The following is a 14,604-nucleotide window of genomic DNA, read 5'->3' as shown; positions in this document are numbered from 1 at the left end:
ATGAGGAAAAGAGAAGAGAAAAAAACGGGGGGGGGGGGGAGAGAGCGCTGGGAAGCAAGAGAGAGAGATAGAGAGATCACCAATCCTGGATCTAGTGTCGGACCTGCCAACGGGGGGTGTCGGTGTGGAGAGCGCCCTGAGGGAGCTCATGTGTGCCCCTATTTATTGGCCCCAGTCCAAGGTTTCTAGAATCTTCTCTCACCCCGGTTTCAGGAGTGGTTGAGACATTAGTGGCTGGCTTCTGGAGCTTTCTCTTGGGGCACAGCTCACAGCACAGTCACGTGGGCCTCGTCCCTTACATGATGAAAAAGGAGAAAGCCAAATCCACGTGCAGGACCAACTTTAAAGCAGGAGTCAGCCGCCTTCAGCATAGGCATGGATGCACCAGTCGAATGTCTGCAGTGACTGAAGGGTGTGAAAATGCACTGAATAAGCAGTTATCATCTTCTTGCTGTGCTTGTGAGCACCCTTACTGTATCAGATGGTGCTGGGTGGCCGTCTTTCAGAGAAAAGGTAGTAAATTACTTCACATTTAAGTGGGATTAAGAATATGACCACTGCAAGAACTACACGGCATGTGGGAGAGCCAGAGGCTGTCTCTATAGAGTAACTAAGAAGCAGCTAAGAAAAGCAAACCTGTTGTTGACATTAGGCAAAGGTCTGCATCTACACTGGAGAATATCCAAAAGCCTAAACATAAACAAAAACTTTGAAAATACATTGATTTTCATTTTTACTGTGAAGCCTGTAACATTGCAGGGTATAAAAAAAGAAGTAAGAAATGGCTGAGAGTGTATCTTTAGAAACACCAGAAGCAACACAAAAAGCAAATGAGTGTCTGTGCCTGTTTTCCACAAGCATATGAATTCATTATACTAACAATTGTGTTGATGTAGCTGTGATGATACAAGGATAAAAGCAGTCAGGTTTTGTCAGGAGAGGCAATATCTTTTATTAGATTAGGACATGAAGAAGGGCATATGTGCCTGTAAGATTGCCTGTTTTTTCCAAGCATAACAGTCAATCTAATAAAGGACATTATCTCTCCTGACAAACTTTGCCTCATTCTTATTACACTACGCAGTTTTCTTTCTTTCTGCCAGACTTGCTTATACATAAAAAAAAAATTTTTGTGTACAACATTTATTTAAAATTGCTTTAATGTTATCGCAAAAGATGGGTGGGGGGGAGGAAGGGAGGATGTTCCTGTGCTATAACATCTTTCTCTCCCAACAAACCATCACAAGTCAATTATTAGCAATGGATTTGTCTGGACTGAAACTGCTGGAAACAAACTAAAACAATAGATTCAGAGTACAACATGTTGTTCATGTGCTTACCATATGCCTATGTTGCAAGCACTGCCAGGTCCACACACAGTTATTCAATATTGAAAGACTATTATTCAACTTTTACTGAAATCCTCTGTGATTTCATCAGTACGATGGGTTTCTGTAATCCAGATGGGATCACTGACACGGCTTAATAACAGAGGCAGCTCTGGAAATCAAGGTGATTATCAACGTACGGGCCACCCACTCTGTGCCATTCATGGGGATCTGCCAAACAGAACAGGAAGAGAAACTGGCATCTACTGTGTATCAGCAGCAGAGACATTTTGTCACTTTATTTATTGATCTATTTACTGATTTATGATGTGGGTGGAGCTTTGGGAGAAGAAAGCTGCCTTTTAAAGCCTGGATCTAGAAAATCAGCATGTGAGGATACTTAGACACTGTTCTGTGAACATTTGTGTCAGACACCAAGAGCTTCTGCTGTTTTTTTGTACAGAATACGTCATTAAACATCTTCCTTTTCAAAATTGTTGCTGTTATGGAAATAAAGCAGAATGTGCTTTGTTTATCTATTCTGAGCAACTTACATATTGTATTTGGGTGCAAGTGGTTAAGTGTGATATACATAAAACATCTTCCCAAGCTTTTAGTCATAACAGTCTGAAGAACTTCCTTACCAAAAAATTTCAAGTTTTAATTAAAACTGAGGGCATACTACATTGTCTTGCAGGAAAACAGCCCCAGAAGAGTGATTGGAAGAAATATGTTTAGAACCAAGGTGGAGTTACTGCATACTATCAAAATTAAGAGACACAGTTAAACATGAAATTGCCCTAACGCTATCACAGCCGTACACCCAAACAGCGCATTTCAGTGGCTCATGTCTCAAAGCAGTATTTCTCAAAAATGCAGAATTACAACAGTTGTCATGCCATGGGAGGACCTGCTGAGGGGGGCAGTCCACACAGCTCATTGCAGAAAGCAGCAAGGGCCACATAACCTCCAACTCTTTCCCTTTGTGTGACTGAAGTCGTGTTTGCGACATACACCAAAATCGCAGAGAAGGAGAAAGAAGAAATGGGACAGGCCTGGGGTTTGGCCACTGATGGGCACATACTTCAAGCCATGTAGCAGGGAGGAGTTTCAGGACCCTTAAGAATAAGAATGGACAGGAGTGAGCTTCTAGAGCAACTCCACAAGCCTGCAGTCTTGTGGAGAAGCAATGGGACAGACAGTAATAACTGAAATGTTTATAGATTTTGATTGCTTTTAAATCACAGGAGCCAGAAACAAATATCTTGCCTGTTCCTGCTTCTTCAGTTTCCCCTCTACAGAAAATCCATCCACTTGCCCTTGGGCATTAGGCATTTGCCTCACCAGTTGATTTCCATCTTCATGCCTATTTCTTTTGCTCTCCTAGGTCCTTGTTCTAGTCCCTCAACTGCTGCACATTCCTCATCTTTCTGTCTGCAGCCCTCATCCTTAGGTTGTTCCACTGAAGGTTATGTCCAGAGCTCACATCTTCCAGGCATCTCTCCAAGCCTCTTCTGCAACCAGGTTCACTTCTCCTGTCTCTCATCCCTCTCCCTAGCCACCTCTTGTCTCCAGATTCCCTTCTTCTCCACTAGATGGCTTCCCATCATGCATACCCTTTCTTCAGTAGAAGGCTGTCTTTCCAGGTGACCCAAACATATTGCCGCTGGAAAATACAGGAGAGAAGAGAGAAGCTAGGTAAAGACAGGCCCTTGATTGAAGTTACAAAGTGTTGGACTCATGCTAGGAAAAAAAGATTTCATTTATCCTCATCTTAAAGGGGCTTTAATTTTCCCAGATATTGGTCCCATCCAAGGACCAAAACAAATTAAGGAAGTCAAGAAGTCATTTCCCAGAATGATCTACGCATGTACCTGAGATCAAGGAAACATAAGAAAAGAAGCAGGCATAGCCTAAGCTGCAGCAAACCCTGGAGGACCACTGGGATGAGCTCCTTCAGCTGGATAAACCGACTTGGATTCTTTACACTAAAATATTACGGAATCAAGACTTAGATATTTAAAACAGATATTATGCCCTCAGATTACTTTAAATGACTGAAGTTACAAGCTTTGCTTGTCTTGTAATTCTCACATGGACTCAGAACTCCATTTACATTTTTAGGAAGTCAGCCCTGGACTCTTAAATTCAAGGTGATTTAGGTTGAAGCATGCTTAAAAAATGCTGCTGAGACGTCTGTGTGTGACTGTTCAGCTGTGCTGCTGAGGGCAACACAAAGACTTGTTCCACGGCTTTTGTGGCCCTGACTGTGCCCAAAAAGCCTTCAAGCAACTTGCGGCTGCCAGTCTACCCAGTCCAACCTCTCTCTAGCTGCTAATGCTGAAATTCTGTTCCTTTTCCAGCCTACTTCTTCTCCCTACTTTTCTTTCTCCCACTCTCCTGTGCATATTCAGGTCCTTCTGTCACTGTCCCCCCACACATGAGGGAGAATGCCATTCTGGCCACATCTGAGAGATTTCCATCCTGTTTCAAGTAAAATGTTTACTACAATCTTAAATCACCAGTGCAGCTCAGCTGATACACATAGGCTGGAGAGTAGAGGGTGGAGTGGATTAGAAAGGAGGTGCAGGTGAAAACCCAAGCTAGAATAAAAAGGGAGAGTAAATACTTAGTTACACTTTCACACTAAACCATACTGGTCAAAGCAGAGATAAAAACAAAGCCAGACAAACTAGGAAATTTGAGTGACAGGTTAAAGCAGTCTTACATGCTGTAAATGTAAGATGAATACAACAGTAGATCTGTATCTGTAACAAAAAGGGGCAATATAACCACCTTTGATCAGCGAGAAGGTATACAACATTCTTTCATGTTCTTCAAAGGCAAAAAGATATTTTATTTACCTAATGTCACTTATTCCATTGTTTGCTCTCCCAGAGCAAGATCCAGAAGTATTTCTGCTTGTGTGGAGCACAGTGAAAGATAAGAGCCCATAAAGCAGTCAGATGATCCAGCTCCTAGCCATATGTTAGCCCGTGGATAGGAACAAAACAACAGAGGGGATTTAGACCAAAGTCTGCAAGCAGAGCAGACATAAACCAGAACCAGGTGTGCCCTTATGGGCTGATCTCCTGTACTGTTGATCCTTCTTCAATATTGTGTTGACATCAGTGGGCTTTTGGTGTGAGCATGCCTGCTTGGCTCTTTCGGAAGTTATTAATTTGGACGGTACGCTGTTGAGAGATGTATGAAAGGCAGGACTTTCTGCTGGATGTCAGACTTTCCAGCTCAGCATGAAGCTGAAATGTGCTGTGGTCTGCGTATCACTAGGGTTAGAACAAAGATCACGAGCTCTGATGTCTTTACCTGGGTTTCACCGAGCTCTGGCTCAAGAAAAACACTCTTGAAATCTGCATTTGATTTGTTTTTCGATTTTTCCTTTTAAAAAAACCCCAAACAACAAAACTGTATATACTCTTGGAGAGAGAAGTTGAATGAATGTACGAAGCTTACAATGGCATTAGAAGAAGCAAAATTAGGGGATAAAATAATAGGGCAATCTGGCAGGGTTTTATTTTGAGGTCATGGTGCCCCCCTGCGGTAACGTGTGTTCAGATAGCTGCATGGCTCCCCATAATTTTAAAGCTTACTTATTTACACAGCAGTGTACATAAAACCGAAAAATCTAGCTTGTTCTCCTAACCCTGTCTTGTTCTGCTTTTTGTGCGATTCGGTGTGCCCCTGAACAACTTCAGTTTCTGTGGGTTTTAGCGGCGTGGAGTTGGTATTTTCCCCACGCAAGCTGCAGTTATGTTGCCGCATGCGTTTCAGTTACACGCTCCCGTAGCACCCCTTAGTGGCGAGGCCACCTCTTGATTTACTGCTTCCCGGCAGTCAGTTTCAGTCACCAGGCAGTATTTCTGTGTTTCAGTATGACACAAGAAGGAGCGTGCCTTCAGCCAGCGGCACGAAGGCATCGCCGCAGCACTCACCTACTTCACCCTGCTCGCTTCCCTGCAGGATGCATCCTCGCCATGCCTGGGTCTGCCCAGGAGTGAGGCCAACCTACACCTCCTTCCCGGAAAGTGGATCGGTGGTCCTGGCCTACGTTAGCATTTAGGATCTGATGTTTTGTTCTTTTAGTTTCAATAACAGCAGTTCCATATTCAGTAAGAGGTATCAGTTGATCTGATTAACACTATCAGTCACTTCCCTGGAAGAAATTTGTGCTACCTCAAATGCCCTATTAGGACTGAGTAACTAAGTAAACTGAATTACAACACCGTCCTTTTGCTTGAAATACAATACCCAGACTCGGCAGAAGATGTCTGTTTTTCTGCAGAGAGTCATTCTGTCTCACTAGGGATCGAGCCAAAGCCCACTGAGGTCACTGGAAATCTTTCTTCTGCCTTGCTTTCCATGCTGATAGATCAGTACTTTCTAAAGCACGCTTGTAGAAGTTGGCCTAGCCTGCTCAGGGGAATTCGAGCGTCTATAATACTGCTATATGCTGCATCTTTTTTCTTCAAGAAGTTATTTTAGACTGTACATTCTCTAGGGCAAGAATTAAATTTTCCAGCACTTGCAGTGCTAAGGTATTCTAAGTCATTAAACAGCAGTAATATTAACCAGCCATCCCTGCACTTCTGTTAATAAGTCTTCCAAGAAAGTGGCTTCACTTCCGATGTGGGATGGATGTTCTTGTCTCCATGGAGGGACACAGAGACCATAATGTTCACCTCTGACCACATACTGAGTCTGTGCCAGCATCAGTCCTCAGCCTAGATCACTTCCCTCCTATTGCTCCAGCTCAGGCACCTGATCACCCCTCTCTCTCCCCTTCCCGCCCCTCCTAAGTATGCTTTAGCCTACGTCAAAGCAAAACTGCCTTTGACTTCTTCCGTTTCTTTGCCAGTATTTTTGCATGAATATGTTTTTACCATTATTTCTTTCCACTAGTTACTTCTATTGTAAATTGTAGGTCACCTGTCTGTTCAAAGACAGTGAGCAGAACTTTGACATCCATTTGTTCAGTTTTCATGGAACTATTCACTGAAGACATTTTCCCAGCACAAAGTCCCACTGTGCTCACAATGTAGCAAGGTCTTGCATCAGGAGGACATCTCCTAGGTCACAGCATTTCAGCGAAGTCTCTCTTTGTACTGAAACAGGCCTGCCTTTATCATCTCCGACAGTAGCAAGCATCATTATTTGGCCACAAAGAATTTTGCCATCCTTGACATTTCCAAAAGGTTCCCTGAGAAAGCCCAACAGATTTTTAATCTGTTCACAGGGAGTAACTATCCTAGTTGCCTCGATACTGCAGAGGGGTATGAACTGCAGTAGGTCTACCTCCAGTATATTTTACACTCTCCCCTTGCGCTAGCAAAGCTATCAAGTTGGGACTTCGGCATGTAAAGCTGTGTTTGACCTTGTTCCCCGCTCCTTCTCTCTGTACCATTCAGCTCCGAAAGTTTGCAGAGTGGTGCAGGAAAGAGAAGGGGAGAGAGGAATGTAATAGCCCTCTTGGGCCGGCTGCCTTTCCTGTGCTTTTCTTCATTGAGCAAGTAGCTAGTAACGTTAGCTAGACTTTTTTCATTCAGCTTGCTTTCTTGGCAACCAAAAAAAAAAAAAAATTTGGAGAGGCAGAACTGTTTCACAGGTTTCTTTTTTGGTTCATTTGCTACAGTTTTTCATGACAAATGCCCAGATTCACTTAGATTTGAAACATCAGGAGAAGTTTAGATAGTTTTAGTTTGAAACATGCTTTATATAAACATTTCAGTTACTCTTGTTTTTAATCATTTCTGAATGGTTAAAATACAGCAAAATCAACGTAGGAGACTTTGATCAGAAGTGCATTTTGTTATCACTCTACTTTCTCAACTTGCTGAGTAAGCTGGCCAGCAATTTGAAAGTAAATCATACATACTGTTCTAAAATGGGGACCTAAGTATATAAGCATGGATCTAGGTACATAGCTTTAATATTCAGGACTGAAAATGTGGTTTAGAAAGCTCTCATTGTGTAACAGCTGTCCCAGGAGATGCAGGGGGATGTCAAGGGACAGTTTCTACCAGATGTCTGCCATGCTTCTGCTGCAGCCACAGAGAGTGACTGATAGTCTGTCTCACTTTGGAAAACTCTTAGTTGTAATGTTGAACTCTGCCTTCACCCCCAGAAACCCAAATGTACCAAAATATATGCTACCATGGCTTGCATAGGGTCTGCAAGTATGCTCTTAACCAAGAAAGCTCTTTAAAAATAAATTTTAAAAAAAGGAAAACTCACCCTTTGCATACAGGTTATGATTAATTTGTGATTCTTGAAATGCCATTACGATGGGAAGATGAGCGGACAAAGCAGCACAGCCAAGGAGGCCATGTGCAGCCTCTCTGTCTTTCTGCTGTGTTTTAGGTGGACTGACATTTTCTGAAGTGCATACTGCAGTGGCTGTCAAGGCCAATCCCATCAGCTGCTCCCTCGGCAAAGCACTCCTCACTCCTACAGCTCCTTCATGCTGTTATCACATAGAAGTGTATCGCAAATAAATTTTTCAGGCAAGCTGCCATATCAAATTCTTTCCCTTGTGGGTGGTCCTTGAGAACAGTAGAGCCCTGTCTGTATTACCAGTCTTGATAACAGACTGTTTACAGCATTAAGATTCAATGGTTTAGATTTTTTCCCCCTGCTGTAAATTGCTTGTCTAGACAGATTTGGAGCTCCAATCTTTGTGAAAGTAAGGCTTTGACTCAGTTACTGATGTAATCCACTGATTGAGTACATCATATTGTTAAAAGCAATCTTGCACTGCATAGTTCCCATTTTCCTTAATTTAGTAGTGTTGCAGACTGACTAACTAAATTTTTTTCTTTAGTGATTGTCTCCTTTACCTGAACATGGGACTAGTTCAATAATTGAAATCCGTGTGAGTCAAAGACTTGCTGTTTACATCCCACAACTGTAAACTGTTTTAGCGTGGAACCTCTTTACTCAACAAGCAGTGATTTTGGGGAAAAAAAGATAAAAAAAGTTAAAATTAAAAAAAGAAAACCCACAACTCTATACTGGCCTACGCATTCAAAATCCTTAGTGAACACTTTCACTGTAATACTTAAAGGAGCCTGAAGTTCAAAAAGATCTGATTTTCTGCAAACTGGGGCCCTTATTGAACCCCAGCTTCAGGGGAATCCAAGCTGCTAACACTTTGGCATCACACCTGGGTGACCACACACATGCCTACACACAGGTGCTAAGCAGGGGAATGTAATCAGCACGAGTGTATGAAAGAAAGAAAATGAGATTCTTAAAATGTGTTGCTTTGTGTGCTATGCTGTACTTTCAGACCCTATTTGCTTCTTTCCATAGGTCCAGCGCTTTTCTTTCTAGCTTCCTTCTGCTCACTGCTCACTCAGAAAAATAGCGGAGGTTTAGTTCCCTGCAGTAAAATCCCCAAATAAGCCCTTTTTGGGAACAACTGTGGGTACAACACACTCCTGAAGGGCCTGCCATCCCATACCCTTCACTTAATGCTTTTGCACTGCCATCAATTGGGTGATTGTCTCAGGTCCCCAAATAAAACGGCGGCTCCTCAACCTCACTGGCACCTGGTCTGTCAGGAAGGTTGCCATGGCCAAGAGTCTTGTGCCACAAAGGCACCAGAGCTGAGGGGAACTGGAACTGATGGTGGCTTTCCCTGCTGCCTGTCCCCATGGCAATGGGGTCTGCAGGCAGGTTTTGGGGTTTCTTCCACTGCATGGCCCTGGTGGGGGCCAAAATTGGCATACAGTGGGTAAACAGTTGCTGAAGTGGCCCCAAGAAGCATGGGCCTCACTAGATGGAGCTCTTCTTCCAGCTGAAGGGACGATGAAATATTGAGGTGTCCTGTTGCTTGGAACTGGTACTGTTCGGTATCTTCATCAATGACATAGACAGTGGGATTGAGTGCACCCTCAGCAAATTTGTGGACACCACCAAGCTGAGTGCTGCAGTTGACACGCTTGAGGGAACGGATAGGACCTTGACAGGCTTGAGATGTGGGCCAATGTGAACCTCATGAAGTTCAACAAGGCCAAGTGCAAGGTCCTGCATCTGGGTTGGGGCAATCTCCAATGTCAATACAGACTGGGGGATGAGTGGACTGAAAGCAGACCTGTGGAGAAGGACTTGGGGATACTAGTAGGTGAAAAAATTACATATAAGCCAGCAATGCGTGCTTGCAGCCCAGAAAACCAACCATATCCTGGGCTGCATAAAAAGAAGCGTGGCCTGCAGTTTGAGGGAGGGGATTGTCCCCCTCTACTCTGCTCTCGTGAGAACCCACCTGGAGTACTGCATCCAGTTCTGGGGTCCCCAGTACAAGACAGATGTGGACCTGTTAGAGGACGTCCAGAGGAGGGCCATGAAAATGATCAGAGAGCTGGAACACCTCTCCTATGAGGAAAGGCTGAGAGAGTTGGGGTTGTTCAGCTTGGAGAAGAGAAGGCTACAGGGAGACCTTATTGTGGTCTTTCAATACATAAAGGGGGCTTATAAGAAAGATGGAGAGAGAGTTTTTACCAAAGCCTGTAGTGACAGGACAGGGGGCAATAGTTTTAAACTAAAAGAGGGCAGATTTAGACTAGATATAAGGAAGACATTCTTTACCGTGACAGTGGTGAGATACTGGAACATGTTGCTCAGAGAAGTTGTGGATGCCCCATCCCTGGAAGTGTTCAAGGCCAGGTTGGATGAGGCTTTGAGCAACCTGATCTAGTGAAAGATGTCCCTGCCCATGGCAGTGGGGTCGGACTAAATGATATTTGAAGGTCCTTTCCAACCCAAACCATTCTGTGATTCTATGACCCTGGGGAATGGTGGCATAACCCTGCATTTAGGGCCCGGAGGACAGTTTTTCCTCAGACTCCCAGCTATAGTCAGGGTATAAGCACATAAACACAGCAGGGTTTGGCTCTAGGTGGTTAGTCATTATTTTGGTTAATTAATTTGATGATATTTGACTTTCCCAGCCCTGGGGATCCCTGGCAGACCAGGCATGCTGCTGGGGCTGAGGAGAGGTGGACAGTGTTTGTCCAGAGCTGATCCTCCTTCCTCTTAGTGGCTTGGGGCAGGTGCTTTGCCTCTCTGCACCTCTCCTTCCTGCTCTGTAAAACAGGGGTAACACTGAGTCCTTCCACAAAGTCTGCAGAGAGCCACTGCTCCAGTGTGCAGGCGTTTTTATTGTTATTAGCAATGTTTTATCACAAAACAGGAAATCCCATGCGATGACTGCTGGGGGGAAGCAGAAGGCCCGACCTGCTGGTCCGCTCCTCCACCTTCTCTCCAGGCAGGGAGTGCTGGGAAAAACTCTGCCATTTTCTCCCTCTGTTTCCTCATCAACCAGGTCCAAGTTTAGTAGCAAGAGCAGATGATACAACTTTTGAGCTGTTTGTCCAGCACTCAGAGGAGACACATGGCCTACAAAATGAAGGGGAAGGCACAATCGCTTCTCCTCCAGGCTTACACACGAATGGCTGATCCACCCACCGACTTCTCTGAAGGGCCAAAGAAGGAGAAAGCCTTCTCTGCAGCCTTATGTTAACGCACTGTCAGGGAGAGCAACCTTAGTCAGCAAGATCCCAGCCTAATATTGTGCAAATAACAATTGAAAAGGTCAAAACATGGCTACTTTAACAGAGTGACTGTGCAAGAGCAGTGAATAACAAGATCCTCCTGTTCCTCAAGAGAAACAAATCTGTGCTGAGCTGATTGCTCAACTTCAGTAACAGCCTGCAAGACTCCCGAGGCATGCACAACCATAAACAAACGTGAGACAAGAAATACGGAAATGTCACTTGTCATAGATTACAGGACTTGTAAACCTTGGAAACCAAGTCTCCATTGCTCACTAACCTCTGCCTATGACAACGCTAATTCTGTGTTACTGGGGTCTCTGTATGTCAGATAAGGGGGTATTTGTCTCCAGTGGTAAATGTACAGATCTTTTGTCATTGTGGAAAGGGTGAAAGGGTGTTCTCTAACCTGAGTTAGGTAACTCATGCGAAAACCAGAGAGAAAATGAGGGAATGTGTAGCTGTGTTATGTGGTATCGTGACAAGCTGCAGGCAAGGGAGTCTTCAGGGTTTGCTGCTGCTGCCACTGAATTCCCTACGTGACTACCAGTGACTTGAGCAGAGCAGGAGCAGTCACTGCTCTCTAGGAGTCGCTTCACCCTGTTGGGACGACTCACATGTGTAAACCAAACATGCAAAGAGCTGCCTGTGGGCAAGGCCTTGGTATGTGTTTGGAGCAGAGAAGCAAGGGAAGGAGACCTGCGCTGCATTTCATGCTGTATCTGAGAATGTACTGCTTGAAAATATGCATCCATGGAGAAATGAGCACTTATACCAGCGGCAAACACAAACTCTGTGCTCCACACTCAGGCCTCCTATTGAATGTGCATTTTCCCCAGGGACTTCAGCTTTTTGCCCACATGTAATATTTATCATACGTTATATTCCATACTTATTTGCTGTGCAGCTGCACAAATATCACACTTAGAAGAATATAGTTTAATCACTTGAAAACACAGTCTGTATGATGTGATGAACAAACCATTCCTATTCCTTGCTTCTCAAACTAACAACGCTGAAATGTCCAGCACAGATGTCTCATTTTCCCTTCCAGATGTTTTCTATGGTGGGTGGTGATATTCATTAGTAGTTTTAATTGAAGAATTATTTTATATTAAGGCATGAAATACAAGAGGCCATAGAGAAATATAGAAGCCATTTAATTAAAAAGGCTATGAGATGCGATGGGCGTATAGTACAAGAGAAGTTTTTAAAAATTTTCTACAGTCATAGAAAGAAATGGCTTCCTGTTCCAAAGAACAGAATGTCATCGTTTGATGACGAGACAAAACCTAAGAGAAATTAATTAGAAAACATATTGAAAATACTGAACTGCTTTCATAGTCTAAGAATCAGTGATACTTTTGCTCCTGAACCACAGAATTGATTTTAAAAAAACTTTATCCACTGCTTTTATTTCTAATGATGATTAAGAGCACCAAAAAGAAAGAAGAGTGTCCCTCACTCCCTCCTTAAAACCCAGAAAACCTATCTTGAAATATACACTTCCACATGCACAAAGTGGAAGTTAAAACTTCCTCTTGCAGACCATTAAAACTATTAGGCAAAATTTCTTCTGGGGGCCGGAGGTGGTATTTATTAAGCTTTATCCCCTGCAGATGTAATTGCAGCTATTTTGTCTCTAGGGGAATTCTGGAGAAAGGTTCCACACACGGATGACCTCCCAAGTGCACACGGCTGCTGCGACATTGCAGCACTCCCACATCTCAATACTTTTTCTACTGTCCTTCAGAAGTATGGCTCAGATATTCTTTTTATTCAAAGTGTCGTGGTTTAACCCCAGCCAGCAGCTAAGCACCACACAGCTACTCACTCACTCCCCCCCGGTGGGATGGGGGAGAGAATCAGAAGAGAAAAGTGAGAAAACTCATGGGCTGAGATAAAGGTAGTTTAATAGGTAAAGAAAAAGCCGTGCATACACCAAAGCAAACCAAGGAATTCATTCACTGCTTCCCATCGCAGGCAGGTGTTCAGCCATCTCCAGGACAGCAGGGCTCCATCATGCGTAACGGTGACTTGGGAAAACAAATGCCATCACTCTGAACATCCCCCCCTTCCTTCTTCTCCCCCCAGCTCTATATGCTGAGCATGACGTCATATGCTATGGAATATCCCTTTGGCCAGTTGGGGTCAGCTGTCCCAGCTGTGCCCCCTCCCAGCTTCTTGTGCACCCCCAGCCTACTCACTGGTGGGGTGGTGTGAGAAGCAGAAAAGGACTTGACTCTGCATAAGCACTGCTCAGCAATAATAAAAACATCTCTGTATTATCAACAGTGTTTTTTGCATAAATCCAAAACATAGCCCCATACTAGCTGCTATGAAGAAAATTAACTCTATCCCAGCCAAAACCAGCACAAAAGACAGGATTTAATTTTCAGCACAGTCAAAAACTCATTTAAAATCCCATCTCAAGAGAGAAATTATAATGTTGACACATAATTTTATCGAGATCCATGTTTGTTTGCGTTTTCCTGAAAGCACCAAATTCTAGAATCATACCATTATGTATTAATTGGAGCTTATCCTCTTACATACATATAAAATTAATGTTTGTGGGTTTGTTTGTTTTTTTGGGGGGCGGAGGGCAGAGAAGCAGCATTGAAACTGTAAATTTCAAAGGTTAAAAAAAAAACCAAAACAGAAATATAAAATACTTACAGTATAGTAAAATTTCACCATTTTAGGTGTGAGCCAAACCTTTTTTAATGCTGGGGTTTAGCAATACTGATCTCTAAGTGACCTACTTTTCCATTCCCAATTCTGACATGAAAGAATGTAAGTGTATCAGCAGCTTCACTGAATTCAGTGGAAGGACCTGGGAACCCGTGTGAATAAGGTGATTTTTTATGACTGTTTGCAGACCTGGATCAAATCTGATTTTACTGCGGGAAAGATACATACCATTTTACGTATCATAATTTTCATTATTTCAGTTCAGAGATCTCAGTGCAATTCTTAGTTGTTCTTTTTGAGAATCACAGCAACAAGTATAGGAGGCAAGTGCAGAAAGTTGGGCCCCTATGGTGCTGTATTATAAGCCTATGTGGTGTTGCCTATATATGTCACTAGCTTGAATGCAGCAGACAGGAATTTCTGGAGCCAGTAGGATACTTCCCCATCCTGTCTGGCAAAGATTACAGAGAATCTTCCTCACATTTGGCCAAAACCCACCAACATATACTTAATTTTATTAATAAGGTCTTTGCTATCTTAATGCAGCTTTACAAAAAAACTTTTTGGAATGCAGAAGTAAAATAAACCTGCAAAATGAGAAGATGCATTAAAATTCCTGATTTTTAACAAACAGAAGTATATCTGAATAAATAGACTAGACCAGACTAGACTAGACTAGAAGAGTTCAGTTGGAAGGGACCTACAACGATCATCTAGTCCAACTACCGGACCACTTCAGGGCTGACCAAAAGTTAAAGCATATTATGAAGGGCATTGTTCAAATGCCTTTCTTTAAGGCACTGACAGGCATGGGGCATCGACGACCTCTCTCGGAAGCCTGTTCCAGGGTTTGACCACCCTCTCGGTAAAGAAATGCTTCCTAATGTCCAGTCTAAACCTCCCCTGGCGCAGCTTTGAACCATTCCCACGCGCCCTGTCACTGGATCCCAGGGAGAAGAGATCAGCACCTCCCTCTCCACTTCCCCTCCTCAGGAAGCTGTAGAGAGCAA

This window comes from Aptenodytes forsteri, unplaced genomic scaffold (assembly GCF_000699145.1).
Source record: "Aptenodytes forsteri isolate BGI_AS27 unplaced genomic scaffold, ASM69914v1 Scaffold154, whole genome shotgun sequence".
NCBI lineage: Eukaryota > Metazoa > Chordata > Aves > Sphenisciformes > Spheniscidae > Aptenodytes > Aptenodytes forsteri.
This window is presented reverse-complemented; position numbering follows the sequence as displayed.